The following is a 13,024-nucleotide window of genomic DNA, read 5'->3' on the forward strand; positions in this document are numbered from 1 at the left end:
TTGAATTCAAGATGAGTCTTCCCAATTCCAAGCACAGTTCTCTATCCACAGAACCACCTAACTGCCTCTACTAGGGGCTGGGAATATTGAAATAAATATTCTCTGCCCTCAGGGAACTTACATTTAATGGGGAAACCCCAAGAATGGTAGGAGTAAATCCAAAAAAGGTGGGGCCAGAGAGATGTCAAGAAAGGCCTCCAATAAACAGTGGGAAGAGAAGGGAGCTTTGGAGGAAGTTAGGGGCAGGGATCTCAGTAGCCAAGTGAAGAATAAGACACAAGCACACACGTGGATAAATCTCTAAGGCTCAGCTGTGCTCCATGTAGAGATACACACCAACACGCACATCCACCTGCACACACACTTAGATATGCACACACATGGATATTTACACATGTGTGTGCATACCTAAACATACAGGAATGGTGAGAAAGGTCACAAATGTCCAGCTGTCATTTGAGGGAGATTTTCTGCCCTCATGTTTCCCATTAACAGCCCTCTTGGCTCCAATGAAACATTCCTGATTAATTTCTAAAGCGGCTTTTACGTGGGAAGATGGTGAATCCCTTCAGTTCCTCTGAACTCAGAGGAAACAACAAGTGCTCGTCCATCAACCCCCGATGCCTCTTGAAAAAAGAATCATGATTCTGACATGGCAAAATCCTAATGAAACCTTTAAGGACAGACACATCGTTGACTCACCTATGAAGAGATCTAGGCTAAGGGAAGAAAGTGGAAGGATGGCGTCTCGCACCATCTTTCTGCCCCCGGAAGGAAGTAGAGGGTCTTGTCCCTCTGGCTTTTCCTATATTGAGCCCCTAGAAGATATCTGTACCTGGATGTCCCCAGAAGCCAATTGGACCCAACCACATGGACGACAAACCGATACCCTTATTTTCCTTATGTCATCCTTCCCCAAGTTGGCTTCTCCATCACAATAGAATTTCTGAATTCAAGAGAGTTCAAAGTACCTGTAGCCCATCCCGGTCCTGCATTCTAAACTACTGCCAAATCCCACCACTTTTACCATCACAAAAAAAAAAAAAAAACTGAATTCATCATTAATTAATTGAATATTCATTAAGTGTCTACTACATTAGAAGCCCTGGGAAGATACAAAGCTTTAACTATCCACTTCCCACCTTCTGATCTACCAAGATGAAAAGATACAATATATATATAAAATCAATCTGTAATTTTAAAGTATATACTCTATATGCCAGGCCCTACACAGACAAAAATTAAATAACTCCTATCTTCCAAGGTACCCTCCATATACTTGTATAGAGGAAGACAGCCTGTACATGGTTAAGGGTATATTTTTAAACCATGGCCAATTGTGGAGGGGGAGGTGAATAGCAGCTGTTGAGCGATTGATTAGAAAAAAGCCTCAGGTAGATGCGGTGCTTGAACTTAGTTTTAGAGAAAATATTCTTCTTCTTCTTCTTTTTTTTCTGGGGCAATTGGGGTTAAGTGACTTGCCCAAGGTCACACAGCTAAGAAGTGTTAAATGTCTGAGATCAAATTTGAACTCAGGTCCTCCTAACTTCAGGGCTGGTGCTCTAACCGCTGCATCATCTAGCTGCCCCACATTGGTAACAATTTGAATAACAAGAGCAGGATTGTTGTGGAAGTAGAACCTACAAGACGGCGACTGCTAAATATGCTAAGGGAAGGAGAGTCAGAGTTGAGACTGGAAAGGTGATGCCTTTGACAGAAACAGGGAAGGTAAGAAGAGGAGTGGATTTGGAGGGAGGTCGATCAATTCCATTTGGGTCACGTATTCGAGATGTATGTGGAACATCTTCAACTGATACAAAAGGCAGTTGGTGACACTTAACCAGCACTTAGAAGAAAGTTATCTACATTGAGACTAGGCAATTAATGGCACCTGATGAGGTCACTGAGAAGGTGAGTAGGGAGAAGAAGGCCTAGGATCTCTTGGGGCACACCCACATTTAGAGGGCAAAATATGAAGATCTAGCAAAGAAACCTGAGAAGGTGTGGTCAGAATGGAAGGCAGAGAAAAGAGAGAGCAGTGCCATGAAGAGAAAGGGAAAAGCGTCTGTACTGCACCTACTACGTGCCAGCCACTACGCGATGGACACTTTTTACAAATGTGCTCTCCCTGGATCATGAAACCCAGAGAGGAGAGTACCAAAGGACTCAGTGGTTGCCAAAGTTACAGAGAAGAAAAGAAGGAGGACTACTGAGGAAAGGCCATTGGGTTTTGCAAATAAAAAAAGCTCAGTAGTATCTTTGGAGGAAGCAGGTTCCATTGAGCAATGAGATCGGAAGTCAAATTGCAGAGGGGTGAGAAGTGAGTGAACTGAAAGGAAGTGGGGGTACTGAGCCCAAAGAGATTAGAAAGGAGGTGATGAAAGGAGAGGAAGGGATCAAGAGTCAGGTACCAACAAGAAGTACCCAATAAAAACAGCTAACAGGCACGTGATGCCTAGGGAACAGGAAGAGATAGGTGAACTGCCCCGGATGGATTTCAATCACTTGGCCCAAATGAACTACATCCTTGGGTCCTGCAGAAGCAGGAGATGAGCTGGTTGGGCCACTGTCAGAGATAGCTGGAAAATCATGGAAAATGGGAGAGGCTCCACAAGATCGGAGAAGGGTAAATGTTCCAGTTCTCAAAAAGGGAAGTGAATGGAGTAAATAAATGTACTCTTCCTGAGCATCACCAAGTTCCCTCAAAATAACAAGAGCTCAAATTTATATTCCCCTTTAAAGTTTCCAAAGCACTTTGCATGTCTCACCCATTAAGCTTGGATGTTACTGTTATTCCAGGTGAAGACATTCACTTGCCACCTCCAGAGCCAACGCTTCCACCCCATCGGGTTGCCTCTTACCCCTACTGTGTTTCTACATAACATTAATCCCTGACTTAATTCAGGATCCCTATCAGTGATCCATGTGTTCTTCACATTCACCCATCCTTCCTCCCTCCCTCCCTCCCTTTCTCCTATTCACCCATCCTAACTCTGCAGGAACGACATCATTTGAACCCACTTTGTTCAGGCTCTGAAAAGAGCAGAGGAGGAAAAGGAAGAAGAGATTACAGTTAAGAAAAGAGAGAATCCCAGACCTTTACCAGAACCATCAGCACGAGACTGAGCTCCTACTTTGTTTGAACCTGGGATAAAAAATTTCAGTTTTACCCAAGAGCCATTTAAGCTGCTATCATATTTTCCAAGTCAATTTTTGAATATGTGAGTGGTTCTTCTGATCCCAGAAAGATCAAAAGCGTTGATGATTGCCTGTAGTCAGATTATCTCTTTCCATTATACAAATGCAACCTTTTGCCATTTTTTCATCTCCATTTCCAATAACTCTGTTGGAGGAAGAGAAGGGGAAAACCAACAGTACATCTGCCATGGAATCACAAGAAATAGCCTGTTACCTCTCAACTCATTTGTGATATGCCCATGTCACTTCCAGGCCAGAAGCTCCAGGTTGGGCTGAACCATCTCTAGTTCCCACTGTGTGTTAGCCTGTTCGGTCCCTTCTGGATCCCCCCCTCCCCGATGCCTCTTTGGCATTACCAGGAGCAAAGGAAATCTATTTTTGAATCTTTATATATAAGGCACGGTGTCTGGCTATCTCCAAAACTGTCATTTTGGCTCCTCTAGTCTAATGCTGAAAGCTTATACAGATAAATATGGCTCGCTAATTGTTGGGGAAAATGGGAAGCTGTTTTATTTATACTCTGACCAATCATTTAATTTAGCCTTTTTTAAAAAAATAGAATCATCGTGGGGCTCACTTTTGCTGCCAATGGAGACATCCCCTAGCAAGCAAGGTAGGTCTGGAAGCACAAAAATCGGTTTCACGGTACCTTCCAAAGGCCAAGTCCTACGTCTATCAGGGAGATGGGGATTTAAAATCAGTTTGCCTGAAAGCTTCACTGATCACTTATTTATATTGCTTTTTGACTGTGGCACTCCCAGGAGCCCTCACAGAGAGCCAGCCTGGTGACTGCCTGCCCGCCTGCCTGCCTGCCCGGTCCATTCAGTCTCCCTGCACTGGGACCAGGCCTTCCATTCCATGTCTTCCTGTAGCTCACTTTACTCTTGAGGGTTCTTATCCTTGCTAAGACAGCTTGGGAAGAAAGAGACAGACGGACCCAAGGGAAACCAACCCAAACCACAGTAAAACCCTAAACGGCAACAAGACAGTAACAGCCCTAGGTTGACATCATGACTGTCAGACAGGGGAGGATATTAATATATTCAGTATATATTTATCCTTCCTTGCTGATGTTATCATTTCCCATTTGGCGCTTTCCACTGACAAGGTCTGCCTTGTTTCCAGAAGGGAAGGCTCGCGTGACACCATTTTCACTCATATCTACAGCTCCCGCAGGCAAGTTAACGACAAGGCACCTGCCACCGAGTGGGGTACACTCTCCAGAGACAGACCAGCTCTGGAAGAATGGAGAAAACCCAAGCAGCAAGGTGCCTCTAAAAAGGGAGTGGCAGAGGTCTGGCTGCTTGGCATTGGGGTCAGCTGAAGATGATGATGAGAATTAAGATGGCACAGCTTTTTACAGGCATCGAAACCCTCCTCATTTGAGCCTTGAACCAAACCTGTGGAGGAAGACGGTGGCCACAAGAGCCCCATTAAAGCATCTGGGCAGGACTGCTCAAAATTTCATCTCACAACTCCAGTACCAGCACAGGGGCTGGCACAGAACAGGTGCTGAATGAAGAGAGCTCAGATTCTCTGGGGACCTCGGACAGCAGCTAGGCCGGCAGGGTCATACACGTGGAAATCTGCCTGTGGCCCATGCTGCCTGGGAGAGCTGAGGCAAGTCACTTCTGTCCCCAAGTCTCTGTGTTCTCCTCTGTTAAGAGAGCTTGCACCAGATAGTCAAGCTCAGATCCCAAGGTTCTGGCATCCCGGTGCTGCATCTAATTAGTTATGCTAAACAATATGTTCCTGTCACTATGGTCTATTAAAGGTGCCCGACCGCCACCACTGCCCTGCCAATAACCATATTCTCAGCTCTTCCCTTTCCCCTCAGATCTGACTGTTACGAAGATGTTTGAGTTCCAGCCCCGTAACAGCTCTCAGCGAGATCCCCTTCTCTCCATTTACATGGCTACCACCCTGGGTAGGGCTTTGTTATCCCTCACCTAAACTACTGAGTTATCCTCTTCATTTATCTTCCTTTACCTTCTCTAATCCCACACTGCTGCCAAAGCCGAGGTTTAACCATTGCACTCCCCTGCTCAGGAATCTTCAGTGGCTCCCCATGGTCCCTAAAAGAAAATACTGGCTCTTTAGCATGGCACTTAAAGCCCTTCCCAGTCTGATTCCAATTCACCTTCCAAGGCTGTTTTTATGTCACTAGACTTTAGATTGTCTCTGCCCAAGAGAGATTTCATATCTAGAATGCACTTCTCTCTCCTCTCTACCTCCCAGAATCCTTAGTTTCCTACAAGGCTCACCTCCTTCCTAATCTCTGTCCCTGCATTCCCTCTCTGTGTACTTGTCACTTCCCCTCAGTGAAAAGCCAATTTTTCATTTTGCCCAAGACCCCTCAAACACCTAGTCCTGGGCCCCTAACAAGGTGGGCACATTCTGCCCATGGGCTCGATGCTTGTCGGATGAGTTCCTCTGTCCCCAGACTACCCCTTGAGTAGGGTTTCCTTCTACCAGGAGATATCGATCCATATATTTCGATAACATCTATTACACTAATATTGTCAAATCAAGAAGTATTTCAGCCCCTAAGGATCTGAGTCATCCCAAAGTGAAATGGGCTACCCCAGGAAGTGGTGGGGTCACTCTTAAAGGAAGTCTTTGAGCGGGGCCCCAATGACCACTCATCAAGCATGTTGTACTAGGGACTGTCACATTCTGGGCTGGATGGCCCCTGAGAGCTCTTTGAACTCTGATTCTGTGACATCCCAAATAACCGAGCTCGTCCAACAGCTCTAGTGACTGTTGTTTTTTCTTTCTCTGGTAAAGAATGAAATGGCAACAAGCAATTTCCAACAATTTACAAAAACACGGACTATCCCCCTTCCTAGACCAAAAGCGGCAGTAAAAAAAACCCCACCATTTCTGGGTGTTGCCCCATTTCGATACCCTAACCTTGGAATAAAAACATCACGTGCGGCAGACAAGCTACAAAGACCAGAGGCCAAAAAAGAGGTAATTTCTATCTTACTATCATCTGGGGAAATCACCCTTTTCTTTCAAATAGCAAATAACACACATTCATTTTTCTAAATCTCCATTTTTGTAACAACAGTGGATACCATGAATCACCCCAATGAATATAGCTTTGGCGACATATAGGTTGTAACCAATTTAAAACCAAATCCCAAGAGCATAATCTTGACACTCCAAGAAACCAAGATGACGATTTAGACTATCAGAGGACAAATAAGGAAGAAATCTATTAGTTCTCGACTTGTTCACAGTCTTCGGGCCAACACAAATTTATTCCCTCCAGCACGCTCATTGTGGGTACTCAATAAATATTAAATAACATTCCCCAGTGTTTTTGGCTCAGGATTAAATTCAAGCATCTTAAGAATGAAGTCCACTGTGTGTTAGGCAACTACTGCACAGAAATCACACTTGTCCTGGAACCCTGGCCAACTTTTCATCCAAAATCTGATTTCCCAATATCAAGGCCCCACGGTGTCATTGCTTTCAATGACAGAGAAACAAGAGGAAGAGGCTCGAAGAACTCTGGATTTAGGATCTAAGGGCAGGGGCTGGAATTCTAGAATGCCGCATAAATCTTGTCAGCAAATTTCTCTGGTAAAGATCTCACGTCCAAAAATATAAAAAAAGAACTGAGATAATTTTTTTAAATAATTATAACTTTTTATTGATAGAGTCCATGCCTGGGTAATTTTTTTACATTATTCCTTGCACTCAGTTCTGTTCCGACTTTTCCCCTCCCTCCCTCCACCTTTAGATGGCAAGCAGTCCTATACATGTTAAATATGTTGCAGTATATCCTAGGTACAATATCTGTGTGCAGAACCGAACATTTCTCTTATTGCACAGGAAGAATTGGATTCAGAGGGTAAAAATGACCCGGGAAGAAAAACAAGAATACAAACAGTTTGCATTCATTTCCCAGTGTTCTTTCTTTGGGTATAGCTGCTTCTATCCATCATTGATCAATTGAAACTGAGTTAGATCTTCTCTTTGTCAAAGAAATCCACTTCCATCAGAATACATCCTCATACAGTATTGTTGTTGAGGTATATAATGATCACCTGGTTCTGCTCATTTTACTCAGCATCAGTTCATGTAAGTCTCTCCAGGCCTCTCTGTATTCCTCCTGCTGGTCATTTCTTACAGAACAATAATATTCCATAACATTCATATACCACAATTTACTCAACCATTCTTCAATTGATGGGCATCCACTCAATTTCCAGTTTCTGGCCACTACAAAAAGGGCTGCCACAAACATTCTTGCACATACAGGTCCCTTTCCCACTTTTATAATCTCTTTGGGGTATAAGCCCAGTAGTAGCACTGCTGGACCAAAGGGTATGCACAGTTTGATAACTTTTTGGGCATAATTCCAGATTGCTCTCCAGAATGCTTGGATTAACTGAGATAAATTTACAATAAGGGCCACTCCTTGGTTGGTCAAAGGATATGTGAACAGGAAGTTGTCAAAGTTGGAAATCCAAGTCATTGTTAGCCATATTAAAAAATGTTGCAAATCACTGATAACTAGGGAAATGCAAATTAAGGCAACTCCAAGCTTCTGCTTCACCCCTGGCAGATTTGAAAATGTCAAATGTTGGAGGGACTGCAAGAATCCAGCACACTGAGACTGGGGAATGACCCTCTGGCCCCAAAGCCACCGATTTTAGCCTTTGACCCTACAATACCACTAATAAGTCTATGTCTCAAAAAGAACGAAAAGAGGTGAAAAGGACCTAGATATACATAAATGTTTATGGAAGTTTTTTTATAGCAGTCAAATGCTGGAAATCAAGAGGACACCCACCTGTTAGAGAATGGCTGAACAAATTACAAGATCGAAATGTAACGGAAGAGTATTGGGCTATAAGAAATGATTTAAAGGGCGGCTTCTGAGAAATCCAGGAAGACTTGTATGAACTGATGGAGACTAACAGAAGCAGAACTAGGAGAACAATATTTTTTTTTTTTGCTGAGGCAATGGGGGTTAAGTGATTTGCTCAGGGTCACACAACTAGGAAGTGTTAAGTGTCAGAGATGAGATTTGAACTCGGGTCCTCCTGACTTCAGGGCTAGGAGAACAATTTATACAATAACACCAACACCAAAAGACTTCAGAATTTTGGTGAACTGAATAACCAGTGAGGATTCCAGGGGTCCAGTGATGAAACCCGCTGGCCATCTTCTGACAGGGAGATGACAGACTCAAGACACAGAAATAGATATATCTTCTCAGACAGGGCTAGTGTGGGAATTTATTTCACTTGAACGGCTGGAACTCTATTCACAGCTCCCCCAACATTGCAGTAGTGTGACTTCTTTCTCGCGGTCCTGCCAGCATCTGACATTTGCTAATCTGTCGGGTGTGAGGTAGAACCTCACAAATGCCAATCTGTTACAAAAGGTTTTTTTCTTTTTTTCAGTAAGAGACAGCGGGTCTGGGAGTAGGGAAGCCAAAAGAAAGAAAAGAGGGTCACTGAAGGAATTTTTAAATGCAAACGGAAGCTTGGAAAGAATCACCCACAAGTCAGCTTTGAAAGTGACAGGCTGTCAAGTAAGCTGTACAAAATAGAGACTCACAGTTTCATCTAGGGTTTTTTTTGTTATACTTTATATGGAAATGTCCATTTTATTTTGTGTTTAACTTAAAAATAAAACAATCGAGAACAAATGAAATAAAGCGTCGGCTTCTGACCTGGTCTGGCAGAAACAGTCATTTGCTCTCCGATTTGAGAAGTCTGTAAAAGATGAGGATTTTAGGGCCCTGCTATTACTGTCTCCTTTAAGCCAGCACTTGCTGAAAACACAATGACCCTCCTCTTCTTGTTCTAGCAAGGGCATACAAGAGGAGCTATGGTAAGAGGGAGCAGTGGCAAAGAGATGAAAAAGGACCAGCTCAGGAGTCTGACAAATCCCGTCTCTGATGCTCACTACCTATGTGACCCTTGGCAAGTCACTTCTCTGAGCCTCAGTTTCCTCATTTTGCAAAAGAGAGAGGATTGAGTGAGAGGATTTCCAAGGCTCCTCCTTCCCGCTCTAAGCCTACAATCTTTGAAGACTGTCAGTCAGGAGATTCAAACCCAGACCTTCAGATTGTAAATCCATATTCTTGTCTCACTGCAGCAGCCTTCCTTCCTCACAGAACAGATCGCACTCAAAAACATTTTATCGGCGCAGAGATGCCCTCCTAAAAACGGCTTTGTATTCACTTCCCAGCCAGCCACGAGAAGCCCCTCTGGAGCTACCGACAATTAAAACCAGCATCGGCCACCCCCGTGTTGTCCAGATGTCCCGTCTCTCATCACACACGGCACCTTATTCACATCGTCCATCCACTCCCAAGTGGCTCCCTCATTTTCTCCCTACACTTTCTCTCCATTTCATGCTCAGCTCCCAAGCCCCCCATTGCAATGCCCAGGATCTGAAGCAGCTGTTTTACCTTCAGATTATAGGCACATCTGGGAGAACCCTTTTTTTTTTTTTAATATCAAGGTTTCATTCTGTGTCGTCTTTGAAAAATGAACTATCCTACCCATGGCTTCCACCCCCCACCCCCGATCCGAGTGGCCCCTGTCTTTTATGATCAAGGCCTCAGACACAACAGCCTGACAGTGTCTGGTGCTACAAGATCTGGAAATCATAGGCTGCCTGCGCTCCCTGCTGGGAAGATGGAGAACAGCAGCCACTTCCCCAAAGGGGGACTTCAAGGCCGAAGCTCAGAGGGTATCCAGATTGGGAAGGGGGGCCAGGGAGCGATCGAGGAACCTCTAGATACAGAAACCCCCCCAGCATTCTTACCACCTAGACCACAAATGAGAATAAAGAATCATTTCTCATACTGAGCACAACCAAGTGAAATTTGAAGAGCTGCCATCCCAAAACTCATGAAGGATTCATTGGAGTAATAATAACAATAATAATAAGTTATCGAGCACTTAAAGGCTTGCAAACTTTCTGCATATTAATTTGATTTGATTCTCAAGACAGTCTCATGGCAAAGGTGATTTTATTATAGCCATTTAAAGATGCTGCTGCTGCTGCTAGCTAGCATTTAGATAGTACCTACTATGTGTCAGGCGGGCATTGTGCTCAAAGCTTTACAAATATTATCACATTTGAGATTTACAAAAACATGGGGAGGAGATGTTATCTCTACTTTATAGTTAAGGAAACTGAGACATTCATAGACAAAGCGACTTGTCCAGGGTCACACACCTAATAAGTACCTGAGCATAATTTGAATCTGAGGCCTCCTGCCTCTCAGGTCCAACTCAAAGCCTCAATAATCTGGCATCATCCTTAATTATTAACCAATGCCTTAGAATAACAAGATCCTGGGTCTTGAGTTGAAAGGACCCCAGCTAGTCCAACCCCTTCATTTTACAAAGGAGGAAATTGAGTCTCAGCTGTGATTTGCCCAGGGTCACATAACCAAGCATTCACAATTCACTGGTTAATGTTATCAAAAGTCACAAACCACAAAAGTCCCACTCAGACCTTTAAACTTAATGAAACTGATGCTAAGTGAAATGAGCAGAACCAAGAGATCATTATATATGTCAACAACGATAGTGTATGAAGATGTATTCCGATGGAAGTGGATTTCTTTGACAAAGAGACCTAACTCAGTCTCAATTGATCAAGGATGGACAGAAGCAGCTACACCCAAAGAAAAAACACTGGGAAATGAATGTAAACTGTTTGCATTTTTGTTTTTCTTCCCGGTTATTTTTACCTTCTGAATCCAATTCTCCCTGTGCAACAAGAAAACTGTTTGGATCTGTACACATACATTGTATCTAGGATATACTGAGACATATTCAACATATATAGGACTGCTTTCCATCTAGGGGAGGGGGTGGAGGGTGGGAGGGAAAAATTGGAACAGAAGTGAGTGCAAGGGATAATGTTGTAAAAAAAAATTACCCTGGCATGGGTGCTGTCAATAAAAAGTTATTATAATAAAAAAATTTTTTTAATAAAATAAAATTTAAAAATAAATTAAAGAGCAGATTTGAAAAAAAAATAAACTTAATGAAAGAGTTTATTCTGGTTTTCCATAATGAATATTGTAAATATATGCATTTAGCTAGCTACAGTTTTATACACACACACACACACACACACAAGCAGTCCTAACCCTATACAAGTCACAAGTCACTGTTTGTCTCAGTGGCACTGAGGGAACTGGAGGGAAGGTAGAGCTGCTCTGCACATCAGCCTTCCCAAGCTCATCCAAGCTATTCCTGGAGCTGCATTTTTCTGTCTTCTCCCATTCTGTTCCTGGCTCCACCTTCCTGTTAACAGCAGGAAGCGACAAAAGAGATGAGCCGGTGGGAGAATTTGGGTTAGGGTTAGACTTAAGGTATGAATTTAGGTTTTAGGTTCAGGTTGGGGTTAAGGTTGGGCCTGGGATTAGGGTTAAGGGAGAATGGTTCGAGTTCCGGTTAGCATTAAGGTTCGGGTTGAGGCTAGGGAGAATAGTCCATGTAACTCTTCTCATCTGTCACCTTTTCTTTTGGTTGACATTATTCATGCTGTGCTCCCAAGAGCCTACTGGGCACAGTGAAAAACTACAGATGTTTTCTTCTGTGCCCATCAAAGTCTCCACCAAGAAAAGTCCATCAAGGATCATTGACTGTCTTGCTTTTCCTTTGATTGTCCAGCATAATATTCAGCCTTATTTTGGAGGCTTGGAAAGAGAATGAACAACTTTTCAAAAATCCTTGAAGGAATCACAGACTCGAGGCATTTGGGAGCTCAAAAAGAGTCCATGAATCTAGTCTAAGCCTCCTTCATTTTACAGATAAGGAAACCAAGGCCCAGAAAGGTGAGTCAGGGGTATCGGCATCGAAATCCCCACTGGGTCCACAGCTCCTCTATGGTCATCAGCTTTATTCTTGATTGGATTTGGTCCCTTAAGGATTTTCCCAGAATTTGGGGCCTGCCTTCTTTCATTAGGCCCATGTTTCTCAATCACTGCTCTTTACGCTTCTGATTGTGAAGGGCACAGTGCTCTCCCTGGGCCTGGAAAGGACAGCGTGTGCTGGACACAAAAAGGACATCGCATCAAATAAGCTGTCAGAAAGGGTACCCGAGCCCAGAGGACCAGGCAAAGAATGAAATGCATCAGCTGAGTCGAGGGAGGTACTTTCTTGTCAGGAGATACAATAAGTCTGCCCCCAAATGTCACCTGGCATCTCCCTCTAGTCAATAGCTGCCTTTGATACCAACAAAGTCCTCCCTCACCCCACTTTTCACATCACCATGAGTGTTTCAAGCACACTAGACACTGTGGCAATCTTCTCCTGCACGCTCTAACCTGTCTGTGATCTCCAAAGCAAACACAATTTATTTCTGGTCCGCAATGGTGCAAGAGAAAGGTCGATGACAGCTCATGGCTATTAAGACTTCATGCAGCCTCAGAGCACTTGAAGAGAAAGGGGATGTCCGTTCCCGAGGTGTCAGAACAAATCCAAAGGGGGCAGAAATCCATTCTCCCAACAGCGCCACCCCCTCACACACCATGATCCATGGAGATGTGAAACAAGTTCATGAAGCTGAGAACTGCAAGGCAGCCCACCTCGTCCTCCTTTTACAAATGGGGCCTACTCTGTGAAGCTTCCAGCTCTTTGCCGTTTTCAATTAGCTCTTTATTTAACGAAACTCCAGGCCGGTGGGTTTCCAGCAGCATATAAGAGGGCCAAATGCAGTCTGGTGATGGATGTACTATCATTCAGTACGGTACCCCGACACTCAGTTGCAGCTAGATGATTCAAACTGTTTTAAAAAGCATCAAGAAGACCGTAAGTTTTGATGTAGATGT

The sequence above is a fragment of the Sarcophilus harrisii genome, chromosome X, assembly GCF_902635505.1.
Source record: "Sarcophilus harrisii chromosome X, mSarHar1.11, whole genome shotgun sequence".
NCBI classification, from domain to species: Eukaryota; Metazoa; Chordata; class Mammalia; order Dasyuromorphia; family Dasyuridae; genus Sarcophilus; species Sarcophilus harrisii.